This window comes from Alligator mississippiensis, chromosome 1 (assembly GCF_030867095.1).
Source record: "Alligator mississippiensis isolate rAllMis1 chromosome 1, rAllMis1, whole genome shotgun sequence".
Taxonomy (NCBI): domain Eukaryota; kingdom Metazoa; phylum Chordata; order Crocodylia; family Alligatoridae; genus Alligator; species Alligator mississippiensis.
In genome coordinates, this window is record NC_081824.1 from 471,121,824 (window position 1) to 471,130,029 (window position 8,206).

Here is an 8,206-nt window from a genome sequence, read left to right on the forward strand (position 1 = left end):
CGCACAGAGTTTAAATTTTAAAGCCTTCCTCACTAGGTTAGTGAGCCCGTCTGGAAATAAGTCGTTCCCTCTCTTCGTCCTGTGTCTCCCTAGCAATCCTTCTTGGAACAACTTCCCTTGGTTGAAGAAGCCAAAGCCTGCTGGTGTCACTGTCTGTGTCGCCATGCATTGATCTGCAAGATGCGTCTGCTTCCGATCAGGCCCTTCCCTTTGACCAGCAGTATTGAGGAGAACACCACCCGAGTCCCCTTCCTCTTCACCCTGGCACCCAGAGCCCTGTAGTCACTTTTGATCTGCTCAGGGTCGCCCCTGGCAGTATCACGGGTGCCGACATGGATGAGCAGCATGGAGGTAGCCAGAGCCTGGATGAGTGTGGGTAACTGCTCCGTGACCTCTCAGGTCCAGGCTCCAGGGAAGCAGCAGAGCTCCTGAGACAACAGGTCAGGCTGGCAGACGGACGCCTCTTCCCCTAGAGGAGGGAGTCTCCAGCCACCCCCACCCTTCCCTTCCTCTTGGTGGCAGTGGTCTCAACCCTCCCTCTCTTGGAAAGGCTTGGCCTGGCCTCTGCCACCGATGGAACATGCTCCTCCTCTGCTGCTGGGGCTTCACGTCTCTTCTCCAGGCAAACCGCTGCAGGTGGGCGTGAATATTTCTCCTTGCTGCAAGAGGTCACAAGCTTTCAGCTTCTGCCTTCCTTGGCGTTCAAGTCCTCTTCCTTCTCTAGTGCCGCCCTTGGCAGTCTTGTCACCACAGTAGAAGTATCCTCAAGCATCAAATTGATGAAGTTGTCATGGTGGAGGATGCTTTGGAGCCTCGCCACCTCCTCCTGTAGCTCTCTCGCCTGCTTCCCGAGGGGCACCACCTGAACGCGCGGCTCACATCACAGGCTCCCCCATCTCGCTGTCACTGAAAGGAACCTGCCAGCGGCAAACCCCGTGGGGTAGATGGTGAGCGCTCCTGCCTGGGTGGACACCTCACAGGTAGGAGCCCAGAGAGAGCTGGCAGTGGCAGTGGCTCGGGGATTTTGATGTCTTCCAGGCGTGTCGCTGGGTTTCTTAATCCGCTCCCTCTCTCTGCTCGCCCCTCTTTCCAAGCAGACCTTTCCTAGCAAACTCCCTTGTAAACTGGCCTCTGTGCTGCTCCTTGGTCCCAAAAGCTTCCCTTTCCCCTGCTAACCCGCTTCCTCTCTCCAAGTTTACGGTGAAGGAAGGTGAGGGAGAGCTTCCAGATAAATTACCTAGCAAACGCCGCCTCCAACTTCCCTCTCACTCTGGACTCCAGTTAAGCAAGGAGCACAAGAACTGGTCTAATTGCTGTGTATTAGCGACTTACACTAAATAGATGTAGATTAGGTACTCTCAATTAAAGAAAGGTCTTACATTAAAGGCTCCCCTTTAAAGAACGGGGGGCAAACTGACCTGTGAACTAACTTTAAAAAAACATATTATTTCTATATATAAATAGCTACATGTCTATATAACTGTACCTCTAACACAGTGGTTCCCAAACTGTAGGTCACAACCCCAAATGGGCTTGAAACATCAGCAGGCTGGGGTGGCAGGGGTGGGGGGCTATGGGTGGGGAGCGAGGGGTCATGCTGAGGAATGGGGCCATAAATGGATCGTGCTGAGGAAAGGTTTGGGAGGCACTGCTCTGACAGCCTGCCTTGTGACTGCCGTGGTTCGCTTGACAGTCCAAACCACACTTTTACAGTTACACCGCTCTTAGTCTTGTTACAAAGACTGTACTGTGCAGTGTGCACACCCGTCACCGTCACATTGAAACCTGCAAACTGACTTATGAACTGTTTGCAAACTGCCCCGTTTGCTGCCCCTGGTCACGCAGAGTCTCCTTTTCTCCCCTCCTGGCCCTTGTTAAGACTTTTGTCAGACAGAGGTAGCAGTCCCCCAGCTTGCAGCACTCCCAGCTCCTTAGAGCACGTGCCCAGACGTACACGCAGCCCCAGCTCACTTTCCTTCCAGGGGTTCGGGTCAGGTGCCTGGCTCCTCTTCCCTCGTCTCCTTTGCCCTGTTTGCTGCCCCTGTTCACCTTGTTTCTCTCTACTGAGCCTTTCAATGTACCTCAGTCTAACGTTTATCTTTAAATTCTCTTTTATTTAGAGCCCTTGCTTTCTGTACGTGCCTTCGTTGCATCCCAAGAAGGAAAGCTGCTGCATCATTGAACCAGTTAGTCTCCAGTGTGCCACCCTGCCCAGATTTCTTCCAAGGAAGGAGTAGTGGATGTGATCTCTGCAAAAAGAAAGCTTGTCTGGTAAAGAGCAATTTTCCTCTTTAAGTAGCTTTTGACATTAAAGCAAAGAACTCTCAATACCATATTTTATGTACTTTTGAAAAATGGGCTGTTTACTTCGTTCTGTCTGTGCGGGATATGCAGATTGAGGACTGTACTGTGTCATACACAAACATCTGCGACCCTGGGTAGAGTATGTAATGCTGTAAACGTTACAGTCCACGTGCTTGCACAGAGCATTGCATAGAAACTAGAAGAGTTTGTGCCAGAGCCAGGGGCACAGGAGTGGCTTTTTAAGAACTGTCCTTATGTCTGTTTCTTTTAGTTTGTAGAGGTTAAAACTTTCTGAAACATTATGCAAAGCTGAGGTATAGCACCCCTGCTAATACAGTATGTAAATATTCTCATTACATTTGGGGGGCATATTTCACCATTTTGACATATAGCAGTGCTATAGAGGGGCATGACAAGGAGCAATCTATACCTGCAGCAATGATGAAGCAGTTATATTTCAGACATAACATCATTCTTTGTAAAAATAGTCCTCACTCTCTCTAGGCTAAAACATCACGGCCACCTGTAAGGTTTGTTATGCTACAGTCAAAACTGCAGTTGAAAGGGATTTCTTCTTTCCTTTTAGTTTTGTTAACTTACGGAGGAGGAAATAATTTCAGTTCACTTTAGGAATCGGTCCCGTTCCTTTGCACCTGTTTTCCCTAAGTTAGTCCTTGGAACAATACCGGCTCAATTATAGTGAAGTAATATCATGCATTTTGAGCTTGTGGAATCCACAGACCGCGTAATTCTCTGCATTTCCTCCCCCTTCCTTGCATCCCACTTTTTGACAGTGTCCTTCTGCTGGAGCTATGCTGGAAAACCTTGCAACCTTGCGTGTGCGTGTGTGCGTGCATGTGTGTGCGTGTGCACACATGCTGCATGCAAAATCCTACACTTTGTTTAGTCTGCAGAACCTCTTCTGTTAGCTAACGCTCCAGGCTCCGCAAAGGTGCAGTGAGAGAGGAGCACTAGTAAGTACCTAAGGCAGAAAGCAAACAAGGGCTTTATCACTGGTCTTTAACTCCTATCAAAAGGGGAGGGAGGGAGAAGTCATTTAAACATGAGGCTTGAATGAAAATTAGCATGGATTAGTCACAGTTGTCCCAGGAGTCCTGTTATCTCAGGTCACAGGTACTTATGGTAGGGAGTGGGGTACTTTACCTGTAGGATCCCCAAGTGAAAGACTCTTGAGGGAGCCAAGAGGGGGAGGAAGAGTCCTGGGTCTGTTTTTAGCCAAAGGGAATTCCCCTTGAGGCATGGCAGGAGTAGTGTGTGTCTCCCTGTCTTTTCCCAGTGGATGAGCTCCTGGGCAGTTCATGCATGGAGGAAGGATGACTCTCTAGCCTGTTCCCCGCAGGTAAACGGCAACAAATTGAACTGATTTGGAGAAACAAGTGGGTTACGTCTGAGCAGCTTCCTTGCTTGCTAGTCAGTTGGCTGAAGAGTGGTTGATGCTGATGTTACTTAATACTAGATTTACCCTTCTGTGGCCCCTGGCAGAGAGATCGGGGCATTCATCCTCCACTTTGCACAGGCTGGAGGGAACAACCTGGCTCCCATCTTAGTTTTGAAGAACTTCATTGCTGAAAAATCAAATGCTCACGTGTTCCCTAAGGAACGTATCCATTCAAAGGCATGAAATATAAACGTATATTGTTACGTGCAAATGCTTTGCACAAGTACATTTGCTGGATGCATTTGGTATGTTCTTCAAGCAAGTAGTGTCGTTAGCTGTTAAATTCTTGACTCCTCTGTTAGGCTTGGGACAGAAATTACACACAAGCTGGTCTAAGAGATTGGAAACAGGTTCAGATCTGGAACACAACAGAAGGATGGTGCGCATAAGCCACTTTCAAGATTGCCGAAACAGGTTTAAGATAAGCCTGGATGGATGTAGTATTAGACTGAACTGATTTAGATTAAACTGGTTTATTGTACTTCTGACCCAGACCCTCTCCAGATTCATATTAACACATAGTCCCCCAGCATCCCTGGACCTCTGCCAGCCTGCAAGGGAAAAGCCACCTTTGCCCACGTTTTCCTCCATTAAAAGACAATCCACCCTTAAAGTTTGTTGATCCAGTTTTAAAGTTTGTTCGTGACCCTTTCATAGGCACTTGTGACCCCCTTTTGGGACACAACCCGCGAACTGAGAACCGCTGCGGTAGAGCAGCAGGGTCGGTCGCGGAGCGCGCTGCTGCGGAGCGGAGGGGCAGTGCCGCTCAACCCTGTGAGACGGGTCCCACGTACCAGATCAGACCTCTTTGTGGGCCAGATTAAGCCTGTGGGCTGGAGATTGCCACCCCCTCTTATAGCTCCTTTTCAGCTGGGGCTTTGTAGATGCTCCTGTTACCTTGTTTCTACATCGAAAGACTCGTGCTACACGGCAGGGTAGGCTTTCACCTCGTAGACTAAGTCAATCAGAGGTGCGTAAGCTTTTGTAAGCGAGCTCGCTTCATACCCCTTTCTTTTTCCTCCCTTCCCTACCCTTTGTTTTCCAGTAACTGCTCTCTGTTTAGAACCGCTGCTTCCTGAAACGTCTTGTTTGACAACAGAGCCGTCCAATTTCTGAGTGGCTGGGGCTGCAGCCCCCCTATCCGCATGCTGTAGGGGCTGCATGCCCACCAGAGCCGCCTCCTGCACGAGCTGAAAGGGGTCTGCAGGACCTCCCCAGCCACAGACTCCCTTGCACCAGGACTGTGCCGCCCTGCCTTGGCCCTAGTGCACAAGGGGTGGCGGGGGGAAGTGGGCACGCAGGAAGCAGATGCTGGGCTAGGGAAGGGGATTTTGGTGGGAGCAGCAGCAGCGAAGCGATGGGGCAAGCAGACTCGGGACTGGGAGTTTGGGAGCTGCACGCAGCCCACAGGCCGCCAGTCGGATGCCCGTAACTGGTTGGCTTTCTGTGGTTTACTCTCCTTATGTGCTGTCCCTATATTCATTTTAGTTCTCGTTGAGTTTTCCTTTTCTTACTCCTTCTTCGAAACATCTCCTAGGTTGATCCTGACGGTAAAACAAGCGTACCCGTTAAGATGACTGCGGGGAAAGTATCCTGTTTTCATCTACGCAGCCTGGTGAGTTCCACGATTTACATTTGAAAAGTACCTCTTACAGCACATGTCCTTAGAGCTGATTTTTTCTATTATATGATAAGCTTCTCATGGCTTTTCCCTCCCCCGATACGTGTGAAGTGGGTCTAGACTTTTGGGAGATCGCATGTTTTTCTGTCGAAAAACCACAGGGCGGGTCAGCACTGCTACTTAGGACGCCGTAACGTGCGACTTCTCGGAGCGTGTGACAAAGAGTTCCCGTTGACGTTACACGGTATTTAGTATTGCCAGCCCCACAACCAATGCTAGTTGTGCCATTGCATTGGTGCTGCGGCTGTTGCATTGGTTAGCAGCAGCCCCCGAACTGACAAGCTCCACACGTCTTCAAGGCTCCCAGGAGGCAGTTTCCGGACTGGTGTTATCACCGACCGACCGTGCTGGGCATGGCTTATGGCGCTAGCAGTGCCGCGGTGCTTGCAGCGGGCATGCTGACAGCCTCTTATCCCACGGAGAGCTCCTGACAGTCGGTCCGTTCCCGCTGGGGATTTAACAAGGCCTTGGTTGGCAGCGCCTTCCAAGACGGGCAGTTTTCCTGTGCGGGGACAGCCTCCCGCGTCCATCCCGCGTCTCCCTGGACGGAGCAGGGCCGGGCAGAAGCCACGCGCTACGGTTCGGAGGAGAGCAGTGCCGGGGCAGGGTTCAAGTCAGGATGTCGTCGTCACGCTGGGGCGTTTCTCCACCTTCCTGCCGAGAGCGTCTCGTCTCCGCTTCCTGTGCTCCAACAGCCAGCGCGGAGGCGAGAGAGGCAGGGAGGCGGTGAGGGGACGGGAACATGAGCAAGGCAGATGCCAGTGCTGTGGGCCCCACGGGGGGTGGGTGGCGTTGCCAGAGGGAGTTTTCCCTGGGGCCGGAGGCTGCTTGTGACAGCCGAGGGAGCGGGGCTCTCGTCTGACGGTCGGGTGCGAGCACGCTGGAACGATTCAAACGAGGCAAAGCACAGGCTCCGCGCCCCAAACTGGAAAGGTGTCGCTGCATTCGAGTTGTTCCTGCGCAGCGTTGAAGCGTGTTCACGCTCGGTGACGAAGCTCGTTCACCCTGCGTGATGAAGTACGTTCACACGCAACAGCGAAGCACGTGGACACGCAACGAAATGTGTGCACACAAACAGCGAAGCCTGTTCACGCGCAGCAGCGAGCGGTCTAACTGTTGTTAGGCGTGAGCTCGCTGAGAGCAACCGAGATGAAGCAGAGGAGAGGCCCCACACGCCAAACTGGAAAGGTTTTGCTCTGGTTCAATCCTCAGCTCGTTCACAGGCAGCAGTTAAAGCGTGTTCACGCTCAATGATGAGGCGTGTTCAAATGCAATTAGGTGCGTTCACACTCAGCGATTTAATAGCGTTGAAACGCGTTTACACGCAGCGTTTAAGCACATTCGCATAGACGAGTGACGCGCCTTCCCTTCCTCCTCAGGATTAGAGCTTAATAGCAGCTGCCCCTTTGAACCCTGCCCCTGGGGAAGGACTCCCAGCGTGCCTGTGTGCCGCTAAGAGCGCTGTCGCTGGGAGCAGGGCCCCGCTGGACTGGAGAGGGTTGATGCGAGACGCTGCCATCGTGGGGCTGAGGCTTCCTTGCAAAGGTGTGGAGCCTCTCAGTTGTTCACAGCTAGTTCACACCCAACCACGAGAACAATGCTTTTGCGTATGGCCACCAGCCACGAGGCGCCAGGCAAGCTGTTGTAGGGGGCAGTCTTGACTAGGAGCCTTGGGCCGGGAGACGGGGCTTGTGCGTCTCCCCTGCCCACGGGGGGCGCTCCTCCCACCGCACCGTCCATCTCCCCCTGCTCCAAGGCCACGCGACGACAAAACGATGCATGCGCTCACCACGTAGTTGGTGTGTAGCGCATCGTGCTCCAGAAGCCTCGCCTTGGTGTTGTGGCGGCCTCTGGCTCTTCCCAGGCCTTCCAGCTTTCAGTTGTGGCTCGCATCTGACCTCTGAGACGTACCGTACCGTACCGTACCGCCTGTGTTCAGTTTGGTTCGTTTTGCTTCATAACAGTGTGACGACAACATCCACAGCTTTCCAGCATCCTAAAGCCCCCGATTTCTGCTGTGACAGAGGATTTCCGTTGTAACAGAGCTGTTCGCAGGGGGTCACCAAGCAGGCTGCCCCTGACACCCCCCCCCTCAGCTGCACGCTGCTGACCGCGCTCTTCATCCAGGTGCAGGCAGAGGGACCGCTTTCCTCCGGGCAGGCCAGCCACCCCGTCCTTCTCGGACAAGTAGTAGCCTGCCTGCCAGACTGCCGGGGGCCCCTGCCCGGCACCAGCCCCCCCAGATGTCTCTGACGAAGCGACGAGATCTACTTTTTGACAGCAGCAAGTTCTCCCCGAGGGGAGGTGCACCGCTCCTGGAGGCACTGCAATACCAGGCCGATGCGTGGAGTGGATGGAGCAAGCTCCGAGTCCATCTCCCAGTTCCAAAAATCCATTTAATATAAAGTCCTCACATCGAGGACATATCAGATATTAAACTGATAAGAACAGATACTACACTTGATCTTAGCCAAAAGGCCGAGAAGCGATACCGTGAGCCCCTCGGAAACCTCGGGGCCCCCACGGGCAGCCCCCCCAAACACACCGCAAGCTGCCACGGAGGCCCCTCCGCTCACAGTCGTCACCTGCAGCTTCTGGCACCAGAAACCCACACGGAAAAGTCCTTCCGCAATATCTCGTGCCCAACTGGTCCGAAGCACCCCCCCCACCCTCCCCCACGTAGCCCAAAGGCCCCCCCATTCATGCCCTCTCAACACTGCCCTGCCTCTCGCCTCCTCCTCGCTGGCCATGAGAGGAGAGAT

General features: G+C 53.0%; 1 non-coding gene across 1 annotated transcript; it reads right to left on the reverse strand.

Moving 5' to 3' along the window:
• Positions 1–7,743: 7,743 nt before the first annotated feature.
• On the reverse strand, positions 7,744–7,934 carry LOC132248086 (U2 spliceosomal RNA). The gene has a single exon (XR_009459436.1). It is a non-coding gene; the product is annotated as a U2 spliceosomal RNA (small nuclear RNA).
• Between the last annotated feature and the right edge of the window lie 272 nt (positions 7,935–8,206).